The sequence below is a fragment of the Heterocephalus glaber genome, unplaced genomic scaffold (genome assembly GCF_053883595.1).
Source record: "Heterocephalus glaber isolate CG9 unplaced genomic scaffold, H.glaber_assembly_v1.0 deba00000818, whole genome shotgun sequence".
Classification (NCBI taxonomy): domain Eukaryota; kingdom Metazoa; phylum Chordata; class Mammalia; order Rodentia; family Bathyergidae; genus Heterocephalus; species Heterocephalus glaber.
Genome location: NW_028258164.1, coordinates 12,637,444 through 12,665,337, shown reverse-complemented (window position 1 = coordinate 12,665,337; position 27,894 = coordinate 12,637,444). Strand labels below are relative to the sequence as shown.

At 41.2% G+C, this 27,894-nt stretch overlaps 1 protein-coding gene across 3 annotated transcripts in view; it reads left to right on the top strand.

Annotated features, from left to right (window-relative positions):
- LOC110345029 (spermatogenesis-associated protein 31A6-like) overlaps nt 1-27,894 on the top strand; it is a 102,763-nt gene that overhangs the window by 6,459 nt on the left and 68,410 nt on the right. The window lies entirely within an intron of this gene.

The window sequence follows — 27,894 nt, the reverse complement described above, 5'->3', positions numbered from 1 at the left end:
TCAGAATGTTCTGAATTTTAGGAGAATAATACCGACCCTACAGTGTCATCCAGAGAGGGCTCCTGTTAACACTTTGAGGTGTGCTGCAGTGATTTAATTAGATTTAAATCCTACTCACCCTGCGCCCCACCCATCCACCTGTGGCTTCCTTTAAAAGATGGATTGAGTAATGATGATCTTTCCTCTATGTCACAAATTATTGGTCATATTCAGACATCAACATCTTCCTGGTCTGGGAGCTGTTTTCTTCTCTGTGGTCCCTGAATGCTAATTGGATTTCCCTGACACTGGGCAAAGACTGATCATAGCTGGTCACAGCTGAGCCCTCCCAGCTGTCAGCCCTGACCCTCTTGCTGACCCTACAGTTTGTGCACTGTGTATAGGGAAAGGTCACGAAGTCCTGGGGAGCCCTCACATGTCTGGCCAGAAGATGCTCTGAGCAGTGGCTTGTGTCACTTTGGGGTTCTGTGCCACAATCCAGGTGTGGGCAGATGGAAGGAACCAGGAACTGCAGAATGAGAAGAAAGTTAAGTTAGGAACTGAGACTTGATGTGGATGCCTGTGGTCCCAGAAGAAGTGGACATCTGAGACCAGACACAGAGCCAGAGGGAGTTCATGCTTCTACCAGACGCAGGGGCCTGGCAGTGGGGGCAGCAGCAGGGTGTCAGGCCAGGAGATGCTGGAGGGGTGCAGAGGTGTGGAAGATCAAAGGCAGGCAGTGGGTCACAGATCCAGGTCTTTAGAGAGGCAATGAGGAGCCCAGGCAAGCAGACAGGGACAAATGGAAGGCTCTCAACATCCCTCGGCCAAAGGGCAGCCAGGACAGAGGTTCCACAGGCACTCCTCCAGCCAGGTCTCACTGGGTGTCAAGCTTAGGGTCCTGCAAAGGGCAGACCAGATGAACCCTTCTACCCAGGTGGGCAAAATAGAGCATTTTGATGCTGGAAATTCCAGGCCAACACAACACAGGGTCAGCACCAGAATACTCAGATGCCCTTCTGTGAAGACTTCTCCCAGGAGATGCCTGGTCTCTTTGGGGGCAGTGGTTTAGTTTCCATTTTTGTCTTTCTTTTCCCTTAAAGTCTTTATTATGCACAGTGCCCCGATAATTAATTGCATGAATATGTGAATGGATTCTCAAGAGGTGGTGATTGAATAAAAGGACGGTTCACTTTTGTTGATGTTTTTTGAGACAGGCTGGTCTTGAACTCAGTAATCCTTCTGCGTCAGTCTCCTGAGGGCTGGGATTACAGGCATGCGCTACCACGCCCCGCTCAGTTGGCCCACATTAAAGTCATTACCTTACCTTATATCTTCCTTAGCAAATAATGCCTGAGATCCACCTTGCTGTCACTGGCTGCCTCTCACCCAGGCAAAGCTGTGGCCTCCTGATCACATTCAGGGTCTGTAAACTCCCCAGGATGCTCGTTAAGGCTGAAGCTTGTGAGCCCACAGTTGCATTTTAGAAAAGCAGTTACCTCGCCTGGTTGCTGACAAAGAGAGCAACCATTCACTGCCAGTAAGTGAAATCAAGTCATCCGAGTCCCCAGGGGCTGCAGAGGATTCAGAAATAGGACAGGTGCCTCAGTGCTGACCACCGGATTGGCATGGGCACACAGCTAAATCTAAACTGCCTGAAGCAGACTGGAGTTTCGAGGGGCTGGCAGGCACTGCAACGAGCAGCCCCCCTCATGGGTTCGTTATCCCCACCTGCTCCATCCCCAGATTGGAATCCTAATTCGAGCCTACAAGAATCAGCTGTAGCTGGTCCTCTGTGTAATTCAGATCCCGCTGCCTGCAACCCTTAGGAACTCAAATAAATGGAAGGACTAATATACTACTGAAAATGTAATTAAGCACTCATTGTAAAGTAATAATGAATGGCCTCACTCTTACCATCTGGCCAGAACTGATTAACACCTAGAAGAAATTGACTAAACCTTCTAAAATCAGAATTAATGTCTCAGATAATAATAAGCATTTCTCAGATCATAATGAGAAACATTTGTGTGCGTGTGTGCGTGTGTGTGTGTGTGTGTGTGTGTGAGAGAGAGAGAGAGAGAGAAAGTAGTTGGGAATTTACTGAACATCCTGAAAAATCTCATTCAGATTAGGTGTGATATGTTTAGTGTCGAACCATATCACAAATGCGGAAACTATAAAATTTACAAATTGGAATTGTCATTTCATTGGATGATTTTTTTCCCCCTCTCCGTTGTTTCTTACAATTGCAAGGAATTATTGGAAATGTCTACTGCTGGGCTGGCAGTTTCAGAAATCACCAAGGATAGACAGAGCCCATTGATTGAAAATTCTTTTTTTTAATAGGTTACTGGTTGAAATGCTGTTTGTTGCCTGGAAGGTCATGCAGTGTGACTTCATCCCTTAGAGTTAGTTAAAATGGTAGAAGTGTTAGACTTTCTGGGCTGTGCCAAACGGGTTAGCATCGCAAAGATGCCAAGAAAGATGCAGACCCATTTGGAAGACAGGGTTGCTATTAAAGCTGCTTTGCAAATGCACCTTGGGGAATTATGGGACACCAGGGTCCTTCTGACACCTGATTAGCATATGTGCCCTGTGGCCCCGTGCAGAGGCTGAACAAAGCAGAATTGGGGATGTTTTTTTCTTACCAGAATCCCTTAGATTACTTTGCCCTGTATAGTGCTGGGAAAGTTTAATGGGCTTAACACTAGCCTGGAGGGAAAGGGAGGAGGAGTTTTTTTTAAAAAACAACAAAAAAACCTGCTGACTTACTGCAAATCTGGGATAGATTGCAGGGCTGGTGTTCAGAGCTGGTGTTCTGTGAACCTAAACCTGCATCTCTAAACACTACTTTTTTATTTCTCTAGGTTTGGCCACCAGAGAGATAGAAAAGTTGCATGGTCTTATCTCCTCAGCTGTTTCTCAAAAAACACTCAAACCTTATGTTAGGAGCCCCTAGCATTTTGCTCAAGACTGGGACGTAGGTAAGAGTAGCTCAGAGAATTCCCAGGGTGGAAAGTTATTCCCAAGCAGGCAGCCCCTGAGTTGGGACTAAGGAGTGTCAATTGCTGGTGACATTGAGGGTGAGCAGCGCCAAGTGCATAAGCCTAATTGTGATATCAGTCACTCAAGTTGTGTGCCAGGTGATCAGTACAATAACAGATTTCCTTCTGTGATAGCTGAGGGGGTGGGTGTTGCTAAAGAGATGAGCCCTTAGGAAAGAATTCCTAAGTTTGCCCCTAGAACAGACTCCTGATTTCCTGTCTACTGCTGAATCTGAACTCAGATTCCCCAGGCCCCTTGCTTTCTGGCCAGTTCTGATGCTGCTGGTCTTCTAATCGCTGTGACACGAAGTCACAGTAGCAAGGGTCCCCTCCAGGACAGTATCAGTCTCCAACCTGGCTCAGTCAGGAGTCCCCTGGAGGACTTCATCCTGAAATCCAGAAACAAAGAAATCATGCAACGCTGTCATCCAAAATGCCCGAAAATGTCACTGCTACCTTGTGACAGATGGCCCGGTTCTCAGTATGACAGTGACCTAGGCAGGCCATTGATTTGGTTTGCAAAATTAAAATATCTGAACAATGACCACAGCCGCCAGCAGGAACTGCACCCTCAGGCTGGAGTTAAGCAGGTCGCAGTGGTCCTGGGATTGGGAGATCAGACAGTAAATGCCCTTATTTATGGCTCACATTCTGATCTCCCAGTTGATGGCCATGACTGCCCAGGTGTGGGTGGTTGGGGACCGGGCTAGAAAGAACTCTTCAGGCAGAAAACAACATGTTCTACTTGCGAAGCAGGCAGAGGAAACTGGGGAGCAGAGACCAAGACAGCTCGTGGGAGGAGCAGAGAGGGTGAGAAGTGCCTTTTCCCTGGCAGAGAGGTTCAAAGACTTTAGACTTCATGAGAAGCAAAAAGTGCAGTTTAATTTTAGGTAATACAATCATTATAAAAACCTAGATGCTTTTTTTTGTTTTTTGGAGACAGGATCTTGCTATGTAGCTTAGGCTGGCCTTGAACTCACTATGTAGCCCAGGCTGTCCCAAACTGGAAGTTGATTCTCTTGCCTCAGCCTCTGGAGTGTTGGAATCATAAGCGTGTCCCACAACACCTGGCTAAAAATCTGGACTCTTTCAAATGAAGACAGTTTGGCTTGAGAGTTGGAGGTTTCTCTTTAAGGTAGAATGCAAAAAACCAGGATTATAGTAAACATTGTTTATCAAGCATTCATGACTGTATGTTTATGTGTGCATTAGCCTTCCTCTAAGATGAGTTTTACTTTGCTTAAATTAGTAATTAGTTAATGGTGATGATTTATTAGTTTAATAATACATTCATTAAAAACGAATCATTTTCACAGAAGAATCTTTTGTATCTGGTATGGTAGGCTATCAAAGAAATATCATAATTCCCATTGTTTACTGTTTATATTGTACTCAACAACTAGCCACCAGAGTTCCTTTCCAAAATCTAAATTATAAGCACAGGGTTGCAAGCAGGAACTCCTGGAAGCCTGAACCTTCCCAGAAGGGCTGAGACAGATAACCAGTGCCCAATCATGGCACAGTGGGTGAGAGGTGGTTTGGATATGAAGATCCTCTATGTGAGGTGTCTGGTAGTTTCAAGTTCAGCTCTGTTTTCAGAATTTACACAAGCATTCAGGGGGAAGAGGCAGGAGGATTGCTGCGAGTTCGAGGCCAGCCTGGGCAACGTAGTGAGTTCAAGGCGAGCCTGAATTACGTAGTGAGACCCTATCTCAAAAAAAAAAAAAGAATTTACACAAAGTCAGAGCATCATAGCTAAGCTATTAAACATAAAATCAAAAGCAAGATATATTTAGGAACAACTCTCAGTTTGTATTACTTGAAACACTTCCTTTTATCATCAATTATATACACCTTTGATCTTTGCCTCGTATGAAATTCTATAAAAATGTTCATGGTCACCATGTCCTTACTAACAAATTTAATTGAAAGGACCTAGGAAATAACTTCAGAATCGAGTTTTTGGCAGTCTCAAGACCTAGACACCTGACTTAGAAACACCCAAGTTTTAGGCAGTGCTCAGAGATCTTTCAACTGTCTCCTTCTTCGTGGATTGTTGTGTGGATGGCTGTGGGCATTGTAGAATGGCATGTGGACCCTGTGGTACTAGGGTTACACGGTCCCAACAGCCTTCTATTCTGGTCTTGCAGGCCTCCTGGGGCTGGTAACAGCTGCCTTTGGCCCTCAGGGAGGGTCCTGAGGGGAGCAGCTGAGCAGCTGGTAAGCTCCATCTTTCTCTTGCTTGTCCTGGGAGGGTCTCTTTCTCCTTCCTCTCCCCTTCCATTCTAGCTGAGACCCTAACTGGAGACTATTTCCATCCTTAGCATTGCATTGGTCTCTCCCAGAGCAGTAATAAACCCTGCCTGGAATATTATTATTGTAATTGTTCAAAATTGATATTTAGTGTTTCTTGAGCTCTTCACGTGCTTCAAATAAACTGTTCACTAGAACTATTTTACCTGGGCCACTCCAGAGCAGTACTTTATTGTTTGATCTTAGGATAATGTGGCTTCTTTTTTAAGTAGCTGCTGATGAAAGACCAGGAGAAATCTCCAGGATGATGGGAGAGACACATGGGCCTCCTCTTCAGCTGGAGAAAAGGAATGGGGTTTGGCTCAGTTAAGCTTGGTGTGGCTGGGGTGGTGGTATCTCATTTGTGATGTTATTACAGATACAATCAGCCAGATGTTGGAAAGTCTCATCTGTGCTGAACTATCGTGGTTTGACATGAGTGACTTGTTGGAATTCTATGGCTAGACCACACTGTTGGCAGTAATTGAGTTTTTCCTGAAAGGAGTGGATATTCCCACCATCAGTAACTGTGGGAAGAGTAGTCTTCCTGGAACAGGAATGAGTTCTTGGCGTGGAAGAGAACACAGAGAAACTGCTGTTGGATGAATAGGTGCCCAGCTGCAGTGATCTGTGCCTTGTAAATCCTGAAAGTGGTCAAACCTAGTTTTAAAGATTTCTGTATTGCAATTCTTTTTTTTTTTTTTTGTACCAGGGGTCAAACTCAGGACCTTGTACAATTCTTTTCTCTTATCCCAGGTAGTAGTGATATCTGTTGTTTTTGCCTTCCCAATATTTGCTTTTCCTTTTTCTGATAATAGTATTTTTAATGTTCCCCAGGGCTGTTGGATTCTCTACCTATTATATGGGTTTCATACAGGGCTACTCTATCCCATGGCTTCATGGGTACACATGTGACACATGACATGTGACACAGACCTGGCCAATGGTGGTATACAGACCCTGGCCTCCATGAGTGGTTCACAACAGAGCCTGTACCCTCCTGTGGGCCAATCAGAGCCAGCCTTAGGACTTGCTAGGACTATGGGGAAAGAGTCATCCTCTTACCATTTGGGATGAACATGTCTAGAGCTGCTGGGGCCAGCACTTGGCAAATAAGGTGCAAGGAGGAAAACAGAAACAAAAATGTTTGAATCTTGAGCCCCTGAATCCAAGCATCCCCAAGCTAAGAATATGCTTACGATTTTCCAGTTACGTGAAACAAAAAACTCCCTTTATGGCTTAAGTAAGCTTGAATTGGAGGTTTTGTCATTTGCCTGTAAAATTATCTTATTAAATGTACAAGCTGTGTCTCATCTATCATGGTGGGGAACTCAGGGAGACTCAGTACTCCTGCTTGTAGTAAAGTTCATTATGGGAAGACAGCAACAGCTCAAGGAGCTGATGTAGATTTCACAGGAAGTAATCCATGGGACAGGAAGTGGACAACAGCAGTGCAGAGGCAAAGCCCTTGTGCAGGCAGCAAGCTTCCAACTGCACAGATGTGTAGAACATGTCATTATTCTTGTTAGTTTCTCATAAATACCTGGAAAAGAAACCTAGGAAAAGCCTCTACTTACAAAAGATGATCTAAAAGTACAGTAAATGTTTAAATTTTAAAAAAAACCCTGATTATAGTAAAAGACACATTTCCATTAATCTCCACTCCGAATGCTCCCCCTGTCTTCAAACACACTTATCCCATTGTTCTCACCACTTTCTGAAGCAGTTCTGGGTCCTCTTTTGTTTGGGTACATGGTTTCATTCTCTATCGTGACAGTACCCTGGGTCATACATCACTTCTGGCAGGGCAATTTCTGGCAAATAAAAACATGACAGTATGTCTTCATCTACCTTATTCACCACGTCTGGGACCAAATGACTTCAGGTTCTTCCCCAAAGTCAAAATGATGTGAAAGGCAGATATTTTGAGTCAATCCAGGACATTGAGGCAGCCATGACTGTACAACTAAAGATACTTTTGAAAGAGGACTTCCAGAACTGCTTCAGAAAGTGGCAAGAAGGATGAGATAATGTGTTTGAAGTGAGGTGGAGGATTTGAGAGGGATTAATGCCAATTTGTCTTTCATTATAATACATTTTTTTAAAAGTTGAACACTCACCATATATATTGATTTCACCATATAGTATAATGACTGAGTGATTAAAAACTAATATTTATACCCGTGTTCATATCAGCATTATTCACGGTAACCACAAGGTGGAAGTGACCCAAGTGTCCATTGGCAGATGATTGGATAAACAAAATGTGGTCTATATCTACAATGAAATATTATTCAGCTTTTAAAAATAAAGGAAATTCTGAGGCATGGTAACCATGGATGAACCTTGAGGACATTGTACTAAGTGAAATCATTCTGCCACACAAAGACTAAATTCTGTGTGACTCTACTTTTATGTAGAGGAATCAAGTTAATAGAAACAGAAAGCTGAATGTGGCTCCCAGGGTCTGGGGGAGGAAGAATGGGAAGTTATTGTTTATTTAATGTGTACAAAGTTTCAGTTTGTAAGTTGAAAACGTGCTATAGGTTGGTTTCATAACAACGTAAAAATACTTAACTTTGCTGAACTTCAGAATCCTATGGTCCACACTGGGACTCCCAATGGGTCGCCAGTGACAATATCTTCATCAGCCACGAGCTCCTGTAGCACCTCTCAGGACACAGCAATGACAACATTGGTAACAGAAGGCAAACACTCCCCCTGCTTTTGAGTAACACTGTAAATCTAATAAATCAGAATTTTAAATTTAGTAGACCCTGTTTCAAAATAACAAATAAAAAAGGGCTGAGGATATAGGTCAGTGGTAGAGAACCCTTGGGTCCAATCCCCTTCCAAATCAGAATACTCAAAAAATTCAAAATTGCAAATATTATCACCCCTTAAAAAGTGTGAATTATTTCTTCATTGTTCCTAGGACAGTGACGATTTCCAGCAACTTTGGTGAACTGGCTGAAAACTGAGGGCCATTTGGGGCAAAGGTCCTAGGAGTGCCTAACAAAATACATCAGGCACTATTGGGATAGAATCCAGTGAATGGCCACCACTTATTTGCTAGGTCAATGGAATTTTCTAAATTCATGTTCATTTTCTTGAAACTCAATTCCTTTCCCCAAATGGTGATTTGGTAAATTAAAAGCAGACTTCCTAAAGTCCTTGAGTTTCACTTCATCTCATTGATAAAATCTTACTGTGCAACTTATCATGGACTGGGTGCTGAGTGTGGTGAGATGCACTAAGTCACAGGGTCCAGGGTGCCCAGCAGCAATCTACAGTGAAAGCCAAGTGGCATCTCCAGAGCTGAGCATGTCAAGGGAACCTGAGCCAGTTACACAGAACACTGCTCCAGACACCAGGTCATCCACCACCCTCACATCTGTTCTCCTCCCAAGCTCATACCTGGAGGGGGCTCCCTAGGACCAGCTGATGGAGGGAAGACAATCTGTGCCCAATTCACAGAAGCTTATCTTAATATCTTGGGATGAGCGAACAGTGGATTCCTAATGCAGCACAACTTGACTTGGAAATGGCTCTGGTGTTTGTGATGGGCACATGTTCTGGCCACATAGAACTTCTGCTTCCTGGGGAGAGAAGAATAGCTCTGGTAAAGGTCTACTCAGACTCCTGAGCCATGGCTATGGCCATCTGGTTTGTCAGGATCTTAGAAGCAGTTCTTTGGAAAGAGCTTGGGGAATGAGTCATGTAGAGAGTCTTGAGCCTATGGGAGAGATCCAAAGCGTGAGCCTTTTGGTATTACATGTTGGGATAGATCATAACATCACCAAAGAGAATCCACTCCAGAAGAGGCACTAAACAACCAGGTAGACCATGTGACTCATCTTAGAGGGGTCAGCCAGTCTGTCCTTGGCCATCCCAGTGTCCTTGGCCATCACAGGGGCTGATGAGTGGAATGGGTTTGGTGAGAGAGATGGAGGCTGTGTCTGGGTCCAAAAGAACTGGATCCCTCTCACCAAGGCTAACTTAGTGATTACTCTGTCAACAGCAGAGGCTAAGACAGGATCCATGATACAGGCATTCTTGAGAAGTCCAATCAGCCACTTGGTGGTAAGTTGATTGTGTTAGGTATTCTCCACCCTGGAAGTATATGGCAGCGATTTCTTTGTGACCAGTTCTGCTGTATTTTCCAGGTATGAGTTTAAGTTACCTGCCACTACTACCTAAGGGCTCACAAAAATACCCAATTTATTGATATGATGCCTTGCAAAACATTGCCTTGGGGCATTGGGCTCACATTACAGCTAAGTATGTGCGACAGTGAACATAAGACCAAGGACACACTGATTACATACTACCACGTCACAAGTCTCTTCCCAAAACTTTTTCTCCCAATCATCCCATCTTGGTCCTTCCATGGTTTTGCTCACGCAGAGAAGTCCACGTAGATTCTTTTACTTTCCTTTGGGCACTTTTCTCTTTACCCAAAGTGAATGCTGTGTCTAGTAGAGAGATTTTTCCTCACTAGTATTTTCCAAAGTCATTTCTGACTTGGGATACAGAGCAGTAGTAATCCATTTTCAGTGAAAGCCATTCACAGACTAGGTCCAGTGTTGACCTGAAAGAACCCTAGAGTGTCCTCTTAGCATAGCCTGGTCTGGGCTTCGAGATGACAACTCTGTGGGTTTGAATTACTGTCCTAAATATAGTGCAGACCTTGGAACCAACAGTCCTTATATATGTGCTGTCCCTGATCTGTAGCATGCATAGTGTACATTAATCTGGGACCAAGGGATGGAAACAAGAGTGGATCTTATCACTTTCATTCTCAGTGACCACCTGGGGACTTTATGCTTCCTTTACTTGCATCTTTGTGTCTGTTGGGTTGCAGAGAGGATGCTTCCTTTAGGGGATACAGGGAGCTTTCCATTGTACCCACAGCTGTACGTGGCACATGGTCAGGCATTTGGTTTCACCCTGTCAGTGGATCAGCAGGTAAAGGAGTTAGCACAGGGACAGGTCATCACGAGGAGGGATGCTGACTGCCATGTGGTGGGAGCAGAGAAAAGTACGTCTGCACCCACCAGGCATCTTATAGGGTTCTGCATTTTTAACTGTGAGTGGATCTGCTATGTGAGTGCATCTGCTATGTGACGCAGGCATGGTAGCTACGGCTCAGGCTCCTCAGAGGTAGCCATCTGGGTCATCCCATCAAACAAATATTGGCCTAGGAAGAGGGAAATATAGAATGGAGAGTAGAGGACAAAAACCATTTTTGCCTGAAGACCAACCAGCCGGAGCTTGCTCCACTGAACTTTCTCTTGAAGGTCTCTGCTTCCAGAAACTGCAAGCAGCCACCATCCTGAGGGATTAGTGGGGTGAACTTGGGAGAGGACAAGTGGGTCTGAGTGGTGCTGGCAGTGGACGGTGATCTACCCACGTCCTCCCTCAGATGCTTCTCCTACTTTGGGGCACATGGGTTCCCAGTCAGGAAAGGCATCTCATTGTTGGAGGGCTGCCCTCAGGTGGCCACAGCTGGAAGTGCTTGAGAATTTTCATTTCGGGCTTGGGGACTGTCCTTAGCCAATGACTGAGGTATATTGGTACACAAATATTCCCCCCCTCCTCATTTTTCCCCCCCTGCTTATTAGGACAGTTCTAAAAAGTGACCTATGCTGTCCCCAGAGCTTCTCTGTAGGACCGAGTCAAAGCTACCCTCCATGGGACTTTCTTTGATATTGTACCCTGACTTGGTTTCCTCCCGATTCTGTTACTATTTTCCATTCCTTTGTCAATTTTTAAAAAATAATAAATCACTTTTATATGAAGCCTTGTCTCAAGGTGTGCTAGTGAATCCAACCTAAGACATTTTCTTAGGTGTTTGAAGTGAGGGAACCAGATATATTAAATTTGTAATTAGAGTTTAAATGTCTAAGGAAATTTGATTAATTTTGTAAATAAATGTTAAATGTTGATTTTGTCAGGTAAGAGTTCATTAGAATATTAATAGAGGGACAAATGAAAGTGACTATTCTTTTCAGTGCAGAATGTATTAGGTTTATAAATAAACTAGTAAGATGCATAAATTGAACATAAAGTTTTAAAAGAAATTAGATTTCTAATTTATAACTTTAATATATTCAACTTGAAAAAAACAAAAATATTTTTAGGAATTTCTTTCCAGGCTAGGGAGTCCTTTTTGGGCAGTAGAAACTCATTACACTTTGAAGAAAATAAATATTGAATGAATTAACTCAAGGCATACCTGTATGTTTATAAATATCTGTAGCTATATTCTTCATTGTAAATGTGAGTTATCAAATGCATACAGCAAGATGTAAAATACTCAAGTCAATATCAAGATGTCAAGTCTGAACTAAAAATTAGAAGCACTCATAAATTATCCTAGATACTCATTTACCAAACTAGACAACTAATTACAATTACGTTCATCAATGCATATAAAACAGGCAGTTCAACATAAAAATGAATCTATAAAAAGGTGCATCAATAATCATAAATGCAAGGTATCATTACATCCTATCCTGGTAATCATCTGAGGGAACTACAATTTTAAAATCTGAAATTTCACCTTGAAACTAAAAGGTGGATAAATACAGTTGAATACATTTTCAGTAGTGTCTGTTTTTCCAAATGCAGAGTTAAGTTACCAGAGAAAATGAAGACAGAATTGAGAAGATGAAATGAAGCAGTATTTATTTTATTACAATAGTAGGTAGTGGAAATTTTATCTACATTTTCCTGAGCTGTACGAAACAGAATAAAGCACTTAGTGCCTAAGAGACACATATGTTGTTAGAATTTAGGGCTTAAATACTTATCTTTGGCAAATTATTTTACTGTCTGATTATGATGACAGGATCTCTTATCGTGCAAGGCAGAGTTAGTTTCTATTTATTTAGATTTTATAACAAAGTAGGACCTTGGTCAGAGCATGTGTATGTGCATCTTTTCTCTGGGGAGGCAAAGGAGAATGAGAGATTTTAAATTACCTGACAGTTATATACTGTATAATAATAAAACCTCAAAAAATTTAAATATTCATGTTTGTTATATAGTGCATGAATTTTGAAGCAAAGTTTACAGTTTTTTCCCACACAGAACCTGTTGAATTGTAGCTGCTAAATGGTTTTTATGTAGTCATTCAGAAGTACTGGAAAAATAGTCCAGGTAAACAAATACATATAATCATAAATCATAATTTATATAATAATAAATATTAATGATCATAGATCATAATTTATATAATAATAAATATTAAGTCAGATTTGCAATATTTCAGAAACATCTTTTTCTAAGTTCAAACAATATTTCTAAGAGCATATGTTATGCTTTAAGATGGATTAACATATAGGTCTTACTTTAAGGAAGTTAATTTTATTTTATTTACTTCTTTTTCATGGTGCTGGGGGTTAAATCCAGGGCCTTACTGCATTCTAGGCAAGCTGTCTGAGCTACTTCTTCAACCTAAGGAAGTTAATTTTAAATACTTTTCATAAGAAGAAAATTTAATGAATGAGTGGGCTAGAATGCAAAAAGAACTAAAAGCTAAGTATGAAAAACTATTATTCCTCCAAGAGGAGGAGGAAGAGGAGGAGAATAAGGAAAGAAGGAAGAAGGAGAAGGAGGAGGAGGAGGAGGAAGAAGGAGGGGAATTGCCAGTATATATTTGATTAGATAATAAACAACCTCATTCTGTGCTGGTCCCAAAGAATAGATGTCAATGTTTAAACACTAAGAATGATGCTTAGTGCAAGCTTTTGGGTAAGTCTCCCTTATTAGATTATGATTTTCTCCTTTTGTAATTTGCTATGGATTTTAAGCATGGATAGAGATTAAATTTTTGGCAAAACATTTCTTCTACATTAATATATTTTTCTTCTTTTATTTGTTAGTGTTTACATGACTTAATTTTGTAATGCCAAATCAAACCTTCAATTACTGGGATGAGTTTTATATATTGATATATTTTAAGAATACTAATGGATTCAATCTGTTAAAAAAATTTTCAGGATATTTGTATCTATGCTCAAGAATGCAACTGGAGTCTAACTTTCCTTTCTTTACTGAGGTTTTATGCTGAGGTTACACTGGTGTCCTGGAATTATTGAAGGAGTTGGGGAGTGTCCCCCACCCTATCAGCGGTCTCTGGAAGAGCTTGTGCAGCAAAAAGATTCTTCCGGAACAATTTGTTGGATCTCACAGTTGCTACCAGCCAGCCCTGGGATTTTTTTTAAGGGGGGACTGACTTCTTTTTTTTTTTTTTTTTTTTTGGTACCGGGGATCAAACTCGAGTCCTTCGGCTTGCGAGGCAGGCGCCAGAACCACTGAGCTACATCCCCGGCCCTTGACTTCTGATTATTCTATTTATTTTATGCATTATGACATAATTAATTAATTAATTAATGGTGCTGGGGATTGGACCTAGGGTCTCAGGGATGCATGCTAGGTAGGCACCCTACCACTGAGCTACATTCCCAGCCCAGTATTTTTATTTCTTAGTGAATCAATTTTGATGAAAGATCTTTTTCTAGCAATGTTAATTTTTGAAAAAATGTATTGTCATAAAATTGTTCATATGACATGTCTTTGTTTTCTTTCAAAGCATCTTTAGAATCCTCTTTATTCCTGATATTCATTATTAGTGACTCTTCTCCCCTACTTTATTTGTTACTTTCATTAGTCACCATAAAGAACCAAGTTTTGATTTTTCTGATGCTCTCTATCGTTTTTGTTAAAATTTTCATTAGTTTTTGCTTTTTCTTTCCTTTTATTTCTTTTGGTTTATTTTTGCTATTCTTTTTCCAATGTATTGAGGTGGATATAATATGCCTTACATTTTAGCTTCTCTTTTAAAAATATCTACGTGTAAGTTTATGTAAATTTCTAAGTACTGCTTCAGCAGCTTTACTGCGTATTTTGATATGTAATATTTTCATTATTGTATAATTTGAATTACCTTCAACTTCCCAATATCACATTCCTTCTTCACACATTGGTTATTTTAGATACACTTATATACTGTAAATATTTTTCAGTTTGCGGATACATAGGTATTTTCCTGGTCTTTGTTTGGATTTTAATTCTTAGTAACATTAAATTGTGGTCATAGAACATGCTAAATTTTATTTGTATTCTTTTAAAAAATATTTTTAATTTTATAATTGATCTGGGTACTTGGTATATACATCACCTCATTCATAGTCTTTCAAATTTGTTGAGACTTGTTAATGACTAAACATACCCATCCTGTGTAACTGAATGTTTGTGTCCTTTGACTAACATCTTCCCATTCCCCCACTGTCTGCCCCAGCAACCTCCATTCTGCTCTCTGCTTTTGTGAGTTTGGCTTTCTTATATTCCCCATCGTTGAGGTTGAGGTCAAGAAGTATTATTTGCTCTGTGTCTCACTTGATTTAATTGGTATAATGGCCTCCATGTATACTCATGTTGCCACAAATGATGGAAGTTTCTTTTTTTCGTACTGGGGATCGAACTCGAGACCTCGAGCCTTCGAAGCAGGAGGCAGCACCACTGAGCTAAATCCCTGGCCCAGAATTTCCTTTTTTTAAAGGCTGAATAAGGCTGAACCATTGCATATATATAACACATTTTCTTTATCTGTTCATCCATTGAAGAACACTTAGGATCTCTTTCTTGACTTCCATATTGTTGTGTATTTCAATTCTTTAAAAAATTTTTTCAGTAGACATTGTTATTACCAATTCGAATAGAATTTGGTCAAATTTTATGCGCATCAATCTGCAGATTAATCTTTTTGTTCTTTTTTTTTTTTTTGCACTTCAGACTGTCTGAATCTCTCCCTCTGCTTGAAATGCATCATGTAGTCATTCCCATGGGAAGGTTCTGATTAAAGACAAATCTGATACGTGAGTTAGTTACAATCTGCTGCCAGGTATGGGAAAGGAATAGAACCTTGGATTCCAGACGATGCACTATTTCTTATTCCACCCAGAGGTAAGGTGCAGTTTCTGCAGTTTGCATTTTCTTGGTGTTGGAGAGAGGTGGCCCTGGCCCTGGTGGTGGCTGGCCATAGTGACTGGGACCCCAGGTCAGATTTGCTTCTTGATGCAGCCATAGCCAGCCACTGGGTAGAAGAAGGGCATGTATTCTTGCTCCTCAGAGATGGACCCATTTTTGAGCACTGAACTTGTTCCTTCATTGGCACAAGCAGGTTCTAGAGGTGGGCTGAGTGCTCACAGATTTGTTGGCCTGAATGTTAGTTTCTGGGATATGCTTTTATTTTGCAGAATGGGATACACATTCAACTTCTTAGAAAAAAAAGGTCTACTCCACCTTTTTGGTCACACTTATTTTAAAAAAGAAGGATTGCAAGTTACACCTGAAAATAAATTAAAGTAAATTTTATTTTATCAAGAATACCTGGGGATTTAGCTCAGTGGTTCCGGTGCCTGCCTCTCAAGTGCAAGGTCCCGAGTTCGATTCCTGCTGCTGCTGCTGCAAAAAACAATGATCAGGAAATCTTTCCTTTACTGGGTAGGATCAGGAGGTGAAATAACAAAAACCAAATCGCAGCAGCAGGAGACCATTTGTCAGTAAGTACCGCAAGATAAGCGGCAGAGATCTTTGAAGTAGGGCAATATAAACAAAAGGGGGTTATTCGAGGCCTGGTCTCAGGAAGGTCAGGAACACAGTGGGTATTTGTGATTATGTTTGTCTCACTCAGAGCCAAACCCCAGGTGCTGTAGGACTACAAAGCTATCTCGTCTTCCTGTATCACCTAACCCTGGGATTCTCTGTGACATTTTAAATTGCTCATTTGAGAGCAAATCAAATGGAATGCAGTATTAAAACACAGATTGTATTTGTAGAACATGAAAAGCTAAAAACCTGAATGGATTCAAATAGCATTTTGAAAAATCTGCTATATTGATTCATTATTTGTTGTTAAGGGGATGTTTTTATAGAATATTAGAATTGAAAGTTCCCAGTGAAGTAGTGTGTAGCCATGTAATATTTGGGAACTACTTACACTAAAATTAGCCATTGTTTATGTGAGACTCTATCAATAGTTACTCTATCAACAGTTATGTGAACTGTCAATCCTGCTCTGAGGCCTTCTTCCCAGCATTAGCAAAATCTCACCACATAGAAAAACTTAGAAAATTATTAGAACTATTTACTATGTACAAAACTATTAGTGCTAAAAAAAGGGTCTATTTATCTGCTGTTATAGAATGTTTAAACGTACAATTCAAATATCTTACCTTTGAATTAGAGGTGAGAATGTACATATGATGTTGTTCTTTTATTGATGTTAACCTTGGCCACTTGAATAAGGTAATTTTCATCAGATTTCTCTACCCAATATTTCTTAAAATATTTGTTCTTGTATTTTACTTGGTATATATTTTTCTCCTACTGGCCTTCCCATTATTAAGATAATATTGCTCCTAGTTCTATCTTTTATATCTTTAGCTTTTCTTTTATAGTTTGAATCTCTTTATGTTTGTTCTGCTGCCTTCTAGGAGAATTTCTTAGTGTGATCTTCCTATTTACTAATTTGTTGTTCAGTAGTAAATGTCTATGTGTCATCTCTATTGCTTTCATTACTGAAAAATACTTTTATATGTGATATTTCTAGCGGATTCCATTTTCACTAGTCTTTGTTCTTGTTTCTTATTAGCAATATCTTCACTTACAGGACTTCTATCTTCACCAAGTCAGTATGCAAGGCCTTGTGACCTGTCCTCAGGAGTTGTGCAGTAAGTAAGGTAGCCTCAAGTCCCTGACTTCCGTTAGTACTGTGATCATGCTGATTTAAATATCTTTTTGTACCTTTAAATGAAACACGTTTCATTCGTTGTCTTTTTACAGTTGTAGTTGTCAGTGATATAATTACTTTGGATGAAAGATTTTGTTTTCCTACTCTGGAAATATCCACTACTCTTTCTGTGTGTGTGTCTCTAATTTGTATCAAGACATGTTTCCATCCCCTAGGAGATGGAAGAGGAAGGGATTGAAAGAGTGAACATCTCCTGCTCAGTGGGGGGACAGTTGCTCAGGTTGCATCTGTTTCCCAGCAAAGCTGTTCTGCTGTCCCAGTCATGTCTGTGGATTTCACAAAGGTCGTGGTCACTAAAGTCTGTTGTGATGAGTCAGACACAATGTTTCCAAGGTCCTTAGACAGAGAGGAAAGGATAGAACTGTGAAGGGGCTGGATCAGTAGATTGGAGGTCCCAAGATAGCAAAGGATTGTTGGGTCAGAGCACAAGAGAATCTAAGTGGAAAGTAGGAGATAGTCGTGCAGGAGTGGGATGCTTATTATGTTGAGGTGGAATTAACAGTTCATGGCCGTGACAAGATCTGGGGTGTGACCGTAGATGTGAGTTCCTGAGCTGGGTAGTGGGTTTCAGTGTGAAAAACCACTGGAAGTGGAAGGTCAAGAAACAGAGCGGTCAGAGTTTATGTGAGTTCACTAAGAATTAAGATGGGATAGTGCTGAAGACAGTGAGCCCAGAGCTAAGGTAAAGGGGTGACCTTGAGCCCAGCAGATGACAGCAGCAAGCAGGTAAAGTAGAGGGCACAGTCTGACAATGGGATTCAAAACTTTAAAAAATTTGGGTTTTTGTTCCGACACAGGGTTTTGGTACATCATCCGAGGTGGCCTTGAACTCTTTGTAGGCTGAGCTGTCCTCAAACTCATGACACTCCTGCCTCAGCCTCCCAAAAGCTGCGATTACAGGCACGTACCACCACATTTGGCTCTTTTTCTTTTTCTTTTTATCTTAATGGAGTAAGAAGGGAGAAAAGTCTGGAAGCTGCCATGAAAAGGGAGGAAGACTACTTCACCTCTGGGTGCACTGGATAGGGCTGTGGGAAGCAAAGTGGGAAACAGCTGAAAGGGCTGCTGAGAAAACACCCACCTTGCAGAGGGTCTAGTTTTTTCAGTTAACAAAAAAGTAGATACACACGCTTATGGAGGATGTTGATAAATGACAGAAGCAAGGTGCAGAATGATACATCAAGTATGATCACATTTCTACAGAACAGAAACAAAAGGAATAATCTCAAACACTTGGGCTGAGGACATGGTTCAGGGATACAGCACTTGCCTAGCATGTGAAAGGCTCTGGGTTTGACCCCCAGCATTGCAATCAAGTAAATGAAGCACACACAACCAATAAAAAACAGACCCCAAATCCGAGCACTGCTATCCATTTTATTTTGGTGCATGGAACTCTGCTTGTGTTTGTACAGAGAAAACTTTGGAAGAAATTGGCAACTGGAGTGGTTCTCTAGAGTTCTGTTTCTATGAGGAGAACACATTTGTGTTTTACTTGTGAAATTAAAAATGAATCTGAAGGAGCGGGCTGGACTTACTGATCCCTCTCCGGTCATGAGTGTTGGGAAGGGTGGACTCAGAACACACTGGTGTGGGATTGTTGTGTTTGATTCCAAAGGTGCATTGAGGGTGACTTGACCTGGGAAGAACTGTGCGGTGTCACTTGCGGCAGGAAGTAGTTGTTGTCACTGCCAGGCATCTGGGAAGAAGCAGATCTTGGATTAAGACACGTGAGCAGAAGAGGAAGGGGGCCAATAAGGACCTCAGAAAGTTGGGTCTGGGATCCCAGGAGAGGATGGAGTTAGCTTCTGACTGTGGAGCAGCAAGTTTGAAGCCTGGCAGAGAGATGAAATTCTGCGAGGGGCTCCGTGGAGAGATCAAGAGACGTGCTATCCATGGCAGCAACTATGAGTCAGGCATGTCTACTTAAATTTAAATTTACTGAAAGGAAATGAAATTGAAATTTAGTTCCCCAATCGCAGTACCACATTGTAAGTGTTCAATAGCCATGTGGGGTTAGTGGCTGTGGTGCCCAAGAGGGCAAGTATAGAATATTTTCAGCATTGCCAGAAGTTCTGCTGGTCAGACTGTATGTAGGGCCATGTGGCCCTGGGAGTGGCCATACCATATCTTCTCTTATCCCTGTGCCTTTCCATAGAGTTATTGAGGAATCGTATTGCTGAGCTATGCTGTGACAAATTAAGAGGAGAGATTCTATCGCGCTTAGGATGGGGTACAAGGTGTGATCAAGAAATAAGGCTAATGTTTAAATTTTAAAATTTTTCTTATAGTAAAAGACACAATGCCATTACTTCCCCTCCAAAACTTGCTTGGACTACACTTATCCTGTTATCCTGTTATTCTGGACACTTTCTGACACCGCTCTGGAAGTACTTTTCGTGAGTGTCTGGTGGTGCTGTCCTGGCTGCCTCGATATCCTGAAATGATTCAAAATGTTTGCCTTTCACGGACATTTTGACTTTGGGAAGATTCAGCAGTCACAGTATCAAATGCAGTGAATACGGTAGATGAAGAACATACTGTAATGATTTTATTTGACAGATACTGCCATAAATGGTTGATCAGCGAGGAGTGAACATAGAATAAGGTGAAGATTTAAATTTAAAAAATTGTTATAGTAAAAGACCTATTGCCATTGGTCACCTTCAAAATACTCAAAATACTCCCTCTCCAAAAAAAACAAACTCCCTCTCACTTTGAACATATCCCACTTCTACTCTTGACAGTGTGCCTTTTACTCTAGTAAGATTTTTAAAAATGTAAATATTCCCTGGATCTTTCAATCAGCCATTGTGTAAAGAGAAGGACAGAGGCCTCTCCCATGATTGTGGCCTGGGTTTTAGAGCTGCAGAACAGGAACCCCCATGATCAAAGCACCAGTCTCCAAGGGGAGGCTGAAGGGCAGAGTGTGAGGTCAGATTTTGGAGCTTGCTGGAGCCTGAGATGAGCTGAGATGTGACAGAAGTGGATGGGAACATAGGTTGCTGAAGCTGCATTCCTGTTATCCAGGGAGTGGAGATTAAACTATGGCATTATTTTATATCTAAAGCTGATAAGGCCTGAGGGTGTTGGTTCCATGCATAGAAAAATAATTTGTATTCACTTCTATAGGAGGAATTTACTTAGCTTTGACAGCTCAGCAGGTACATCTTGTAGGGTCAAATAGCCGTTGGGCTTGGTAAATGATCACCACTGTGTGATGATTTTGTCTCTTCTTGTATATCTTGTGTGAAGGGTCATGCTGATTCTCAGATCTCGGGGATGTATTGCTGCCATGTTATTTTAACCCCAGTATACCAGATTTGACAACTTTGAGGTGTAGAATAGAATCATGCTTCATCATTGAGAGTCCATAATCACTGACTCTTAAATTTGATTATTCAGTTTTACCCCCCAAAGCCAAATGAATAGTTTTAAATTTTCTTAGCTTACACAACTGGTAAAATCCTCTCCTCTCTTGCTCCCTCCAACTCAAAAGGGACAAAGTGGCAAGCTTTTAAATAAATCATTAATTGAAAAAAACTGAAGATTTTTGTGTGGAATTCATGAGGGCCCAAAGGTATTAGCTACTCAGGGTAACTTTTAACCCAGGGAGGAAATTACAAGTTTATGGTTTGTTTTGTGGTCAACACCATTCTTTCCAGGTTTGTCAATGGCCTAAATTGTGCAAGAAAATAATTGGAAACCCGCTGATAAAAATAATACAGTGATTCCTCTTGTTGCTATGGAGACAGGAATAAATTCAATCCATTGCTCTGAAAAATTGCTTGAAAGTGTACTTTAGCATTCCACAGTGGGTGTATTTGTTAAGAATTTTAATCTGTCAGCTTCCATCAAAAATGGTGCAGCACTCAGAGAAATATTTTACAGCTGTACTTTTAGCTGGTTTTGATTATTTTAAAAGAAAGCAGTGGAGTAGAAACAGTCATCATTATGTTGAAAATTTAGGGAATTTTCTAAAAGTGGCCTGGCAGGTACTCACCTAAAAGCCCATGGCAGTTTTGTTTCCCCCATCATGGAAAATGTCATGGTTGGCACCAGCTAAACTTTGGATGAATTTTTAGGTCACTGATAATCCTAGGCAAGTCCAAAGATCTGGTCTAGAAGCCAGAGGAAGTGGATTCATACTCTCATTCAATGTAAGGCTGTCATGTAGCATAATGAGAGTCAGTGAGCCCTGGTGTTTCAGTTTCCCCATTTAAGTTTTGGTTATGAGCATTTAAGACTGATAATTAACATGCACAGCACGCACTGCTCTAAACCTTTTATGGATTTTGTCCATATTCTTAAGGTGTAAATAATACTATTATTTATAGTATAGTAAGGTAAAATAATACTATTATTTACAGCTTGCAGATGAAGAAACAAACTTGGACTTGTTCACGATCAACAGTGAAAGTGAGAGTTGGGGTTTAGGCCCAGGGGCGTCCTGGCTCTAGACTCTGTGGCTCCCCTGGATACTTGCTGGTCTGATCCTCACTTGTGGTGATGCAATTGGTTTTTACATATTTGACCAGGAGTTGGTCCTTGCTGGAGGACTTTTGGTAAAACTTTGGTGAGAGAAGCGTGTATTTAATACTTTTTGGTTCTGATCGTTTATTCTGCTATCTTTATGATTTTGTTTTTTCATTAAAAAAAAACCAATTCTTTGTTCTGTGAAGAAAACTTTTTGGATACAGACCCAAAAGCCTGGTTCTACGCCACAGATTTAAGAGGTGCCAGGAGAGGTGCCATCTCCTGTGAATGCAGAGATTGAGTTCCCTCAAATCCTGGTTCGAATGGACTGTTAAAAGAACAGCTTTAGACAAGTTAAATTTAGCAGAATTAATGTGAGCAAAGAAAAGATTCATGAGCTGGGTGATACCTAATAACTAGTAATGGTTCAGAGAGCTCCACCCAGGGAAGTGGACACTGCAGGGTTTATAGATCAAGAAAGGAAATGATATACAGAAATAGCCTATTGGTCACAGCTCAGCATTTGCCTCATTTGTACATGTTTTTGCAGATTGCAGCCTGTGATTGGATGAAAGCACAGGGGCTATGATTGGCTGAGATTTTGTTACTTGTTACAAATAATACACTCTCAAGTTAGGTTGTAATTTGTTTACAAATAAAGTTAGGTTACAGATCACTATGTATGGAGGCAGCTTTAGGCGAAATTTACTTTTTTTGTCCTGGGGATTGAGCCCAGGGCTTTTGCACTGAGCTATACCCCTAGACTTCCTTCTTTATTTTTTATTTTGAGACAAAGTCTTGTTAAGTTGCTCAGGCTGGGTTCAAACTTGTAATCCATCTGCCTCAGCCTCCCAGAGTGCTGAGATTGAAGACATGCACTACCACACCTCTCTCAAATATAATTTAAGAGGACCTATTGTGATTCATATGGCCTGATGCCTATGGCTGGAATACATTTCTTTGTGTACTTGCTGAGTGTAGTTAACCCTTTTCTGTTTGTGTGTGTGTGTGTGTTTTATTTTATTGGTACATTTTAGACCTGCATAATGATAATATTCATCATAGGGAACCTGTACCCGTACATGATACATGTGTCCCTCCTCCCCCTTCCTCCAGCCTTCCTCCTCCCCCTTCCTCTAGCCTTCCTCCTCCTTATTTACAAAAGCTTTGTTTCCATCTTTTCCTTTTTTTTTTTTTTTTTGGTACAGAGGATGGAACTCAGGACCTTGTGCTTGAGAGGCAGGTGCCAGAACCACTGAGCTAAATCCCCAGACCTGATTTTTTCCTTCTATTCTCTTTTTTCTCTTCTTTCTTCCTTCCTTTCCCCCTGTCGTCTCCCTTGTTCCCCTTCTCATTTGAACATTTTCTTCTTATTTCCCAATATCTGTTATACATTTTGGTTCTTATTTACACTTTTGGTTTCTCACACCAGAGAAACAAGGTGGTATTTACCCATGTGTGCCTGACTTATTTCACTTAAGAGTATATTCTCAAGGTCCATTGATGTTTATCCTTCTTTATGGCAAGAGTATACTCCACTGTATTAAAAAAAAAAAACCACAGCTTCTTTATCTATTTATCGGTTGATGGGCATTTTCCAAGAATGGGCTGTTTCCAAGATTTAGCTGTTACAAACTGTGCTGCTATAAGCATGGCTGTGCATATATCGCTGTGGTATAATGCTTTTAATTCTTTTGGGAAGATACTAAGAAGGGGAATAGCTGGGTTGAATGGAACCTCTAGTTTTAGTTTTTTGAGGAATCTCCACAAATTTCCACAGTGGTTTCACCAGTCCACACTTCCACCAACAATGGAGAAGGGTTCCTTTTTCCCAACAGCCCGGCAAGCATTTGTTATTGGTTGATTTCTTGATAACAGTCATTCTTTTTGGAGTGAGATGGAGTCTCAGAGTTGTTTTAATTTGCGTCTCTTGAAGGACCAGTGATGTTGAACATTTTTTCATATGTTTATTTCCTGTTTCTACTTCATCTGAGAAGTGTCTCTTCATTTCAGATGCCCAATTTTGGATCTGGTCATTAAATCGGGGTGGGGGAGTCTGATTTTTTTTTTTGAGTTCTTTGTATGTTCTAGGTAGTAGTCCTTGGTCTGAAGAACAGCTGGAAAATTTTTTTTCCCAGAGCGTGGGTTGTCTCTTCACTCTGTTGGTTTCTCTTGCTGTGCAAAAGCTTTTTATTTTATTTTGGTACCGGGGATTGAACTCAGGACCTTGAACTTGCGAGGCAGGCAGTGGAACCACTGAGCTAAATCCCTGGCCCAAAAGCTTTTTAATGAGATTTTTTTTTAAATTTGAGACAGGATCTCACTATGTAGTGTAGGTTGGTCTTGAACTCACTATGTAGCCCAGACTAGTCTCAAACTCACAATGGTTCTCCTGCTACAGCGCCTCTGAGTGCTGGGATTACAGGTGTGTGCCACCAAACCCAGCAAACATCTTCTTAAAATCAAAGCAATAAATGGGTATAGTTAAACATAAAGGAAAATAGTTCTATAGCTTCTGTCACCAAATAGCTGTCTTTTAACCTACCTTTGCTTAGCTATTTACTGGTAATTGCAATTTCCTGTTCTGTTACTTTTGGATATTATCTATCTACTTTCTAGGACTGTAGATAATATGTAGACAAGCTCATCTTCATCCTACCCAACCAGCCTACTTATGTCAGTAGTGGTGTTACATGATTATGACCTGACCATAGTTATCACCAGAACTTCATCAGGTAGTATAGCATGATTAGTTTTATTCTCTCGTTTGTCAGTTTTTTCTTGGGGGAGTACTAGATTCACTTTAAAAAACGTTTTAAATCATTATCATCATCATCATGATCATCACCATCATCATCATCATCATTATTATTTTAGTACTGCTGGGGATTGAACTAAGGATACTAGGCAAACACTCTGCCCCTGAGCCACACCCCAGCCCAGGACTCACTTTCTAAAATTTGCTTAAGTAATCAGACACATGAATTTAAATATCACATGCTTTCTCTTCTATGAGAAACCCAAAGTATAAATAAATTAAAGAGTAAAATAAAGGATAGATAACAGGAAACAGGGACACAGATCTTTGCAAATGAGAAGAGGACCAAGAAAGGGAGGGAGAGGGGAGGGAGGAGAGGGGAAGGGGATGTGAAAAGGATGAAGATGTGTTGTGTATGCGTACCAGCCCCCCAGGAGGAATGTGATCACTGCAGACATGGACTAATAAAAGTAAAAATTTACCCCCCCCCAAAATTTTTTTTTTAACAAGGGCCTGGGATTTAGTTCAGTGGTGTTGCCACTTGCCTTGCAAGCACAAGGTACTGAGTTTGATCCCCGGTACCAAAAAAACCCCCAACAAATTACAAATTGCTTAGTCGCCTATGAAACTGTCTAAAAGCTTCACCAAATCCATGAAAAACCTGTCAGAATTACTTTCTAAACACTCAAGTGGTCCAGATATTATTCCCACCCCAGGGTGGGCCGCCCCTCCCCATCCCTTTGTCCTGTCCTGGTGAAGCGCTCTCTGCCGCTGTGGGCCCTCTCTTCTCAGCGTTTCTGGGAGGGGTGCCCTCTGGGGCTATTTCTTCAATTCGCTGGAGCATATTTTTCAGTAATTTCCAACAAAGGTGCACATTGGACTTTGTGTGTGTCTTAAATAGCTTTGTTTTACCTCCATACTTCATTGTTTACAGAAATGGATATAGAATTTGTTTTAAAACCACTCTCCCCCCAAAGTTTGAAGGCAGTTTTCTCTTCTTACCTAGTATTGCTGTTGGATTCCAGTGTTTGTATTATAACCTCTGTTGGTTTTTCTTTGTAAACTTTTAAGGTTCTTTTCTTTAAGTCATATGGAGACGCCTTATTGCAGTGTGACCTGGTTTGCATGATTTTTTTCTTTCTTATTTGTTGTCGTGAGCATTTAGTCAGTTTTCTCACACTGAAGTGCCACGCCTTTCAGTTCTGGTAAATTTAGCTCTTTGATAATCCTGTTCCCTCCATTTTCTGTTCATTTTCTTAAACTAACTTAGGTGCTGAATTTCCTGACTAAGCTTATTTTTCTTAGCCTTTTCACTCTTTTTTATATTAAGAGCATCAGAAAGAAGAGAGAAGGAAAATTCAGCATACTGGTATAAAATATGTGCCTTAGGTAGTAGTAGTGAACAAATTCCTTTTAGTTTACATACACACTGCAAGTGTGAAGCCCAAATAGGATCTTAACATATTTCTATTGTTTATCTTAATCCCTTCATCATTTAGGAGTACTGTATTTGATCTGAGCTTATCAATATTTCCATAACACTTATTGCTGCATCTTTTTTGGGAAGAGGGTGTATTGAGGATTTTGCATTGAGCTTTTTTGAATTTTTTCCCAGGCTTTTTTGAAATTTTTGAGGCTACATTCTAGCTCCAAGTCCCTGTCAGACCTTCTTGGACCACTCTTGGTCTCATTTGTGTTAGTTGGAGACTCATAGCAGACATCGAGATGAGATGAAACATGCTAAGGTTTTTTTTTTTTTGGTACTGGGTATCGAATTCGGGACCTTGCGCTTGTGGGGCAGGTGACACTGAGCTAAATCCCTGCCCTGTGCTAAAGTTTTATTAGCAGAGATTCGGTGTGAGAGTGATTAGGGAAGGACCTATTAGACTGTAATCCCGGTCTAGTCCCAAGAGAAGGAGCGGGGGACAGAAGCCCTGATGTGCTAGAGCCAGCTTGTGCCAGTTCATGGAAGCTGACTGTGAAGTTTTCAGGAGTTTTGCAAGCCAATTTTTAAGCACAAGCATTGTTAAAAACAAAATCATATAAACTTACAGTTCCCTAAATTATATTAAAAGTCATTGTTTCCTAAATGTTTTACTACGGTTTGCTGTCACCTGTGCTTGAGGTCACATGGGTCTGTGGCAACTGTTTGATGGCAATGCCGTGCAAGGTGGGACAGTGGCTGTGTTCTATGACCACGTTCTGGTGGCGTGAAATCAGCTGCAGTGGACCTTGGGCCTGGTGGTGCATGCCTGTGATCCCAGCACTCAGGAGGCTGAGGCAGGAGGATTGCTGTGAGTCTGAGGCCAGCCTGGATTACATAGCGAGACCCTGTCTCACACGAACACGTAAAACCCACCAAAAACGTTTTCAAAGATTGACAAACACTTCAAACCAAGGCCTGATTTGTTGTTTGTTGATTTCCAGGGTTGAGAAAGTGAGGGAGAAAATACTAACAATGTACATTGAGCTAAAGACCTTTCTTCTGCCAGTGTCTGAGAACCCTTATCCAACTGAGTGAACAAAGAATTCATCTGTGTCATTGTCTAACAAGTGAGGTTTTGATACACAAGCAACACACACACACATTTTTTGGTAGTACTGGGAATTGAATACAGAGTATTCACACTAAGCTACATCTCCAGTCCTTCTTTTAGTTTTTAATTTGAAACGAGGTCATACTAAGTCTCTATGTTGCCCAGGCTGGGCTCAAACTTGTGATTCTTCCTTCCTCAGCCTCCCAGAGTGCTGGGATTACAGGCTTGTGCCACCATGCCTGATTTCTGATACACATTTGTTTTGGTTTTATTTTGCCTTGTTCATGAACATAAATTGACACATCAACCAGCATTCATGTTGGAGCTCTGCTTAGTCGTCCCAGGTGACTGTAGGCTGACTACTCATGCCGAATTCAGCAAAACTCCACCAATGCATTCTGGGAGAAACATAGCCACGTGGAACTTACAATGAGCAGGACTGCATGTTGTATTATTTATGAGTTATGTGTCAACATGATTTGTGATAAACTCATGTGGCTGGTGAACAGTTAGCTGGACGCCCCTGGAGCTGGGCAGGTTGGCTGGGAGCAATCAGAAATCAGAGAATGCTGGACTCAGAATCTGCTGGGAAAGGAATCCTGGGTCCCCTGGAGTGGGCAGGCTCAGCCCTCCCCATTCAGCTGCTGACCAGCAGTAGCCCTGAGGGCTCAGCCTGCCTAGCAGGGCTCTAGGGTGGGAATGATGCTTTGCAGTGGTCCAGGATTGAGGCAAAGGGGCCAAGCCTTGGCATCACCAGCCTCTGGCCACAGCCAGCTCCCAGGGAGGAGGCAAATCCTTGGGTCAAGTGGTTCTCTGGTTTAGAACAGAGCTCTGGGCATCCAGTGTGAGTGCACAATGGAGGACAGAAGCCGGGGTTGGGACATTTGGCTGGAGAACCAGTATCCATTAGACCCACTTAGAAATCTGCATGCTTGTGAATGTTGAAAAGGCTTGGAGATATCCTGCAGCCCACTTTGTCTCATG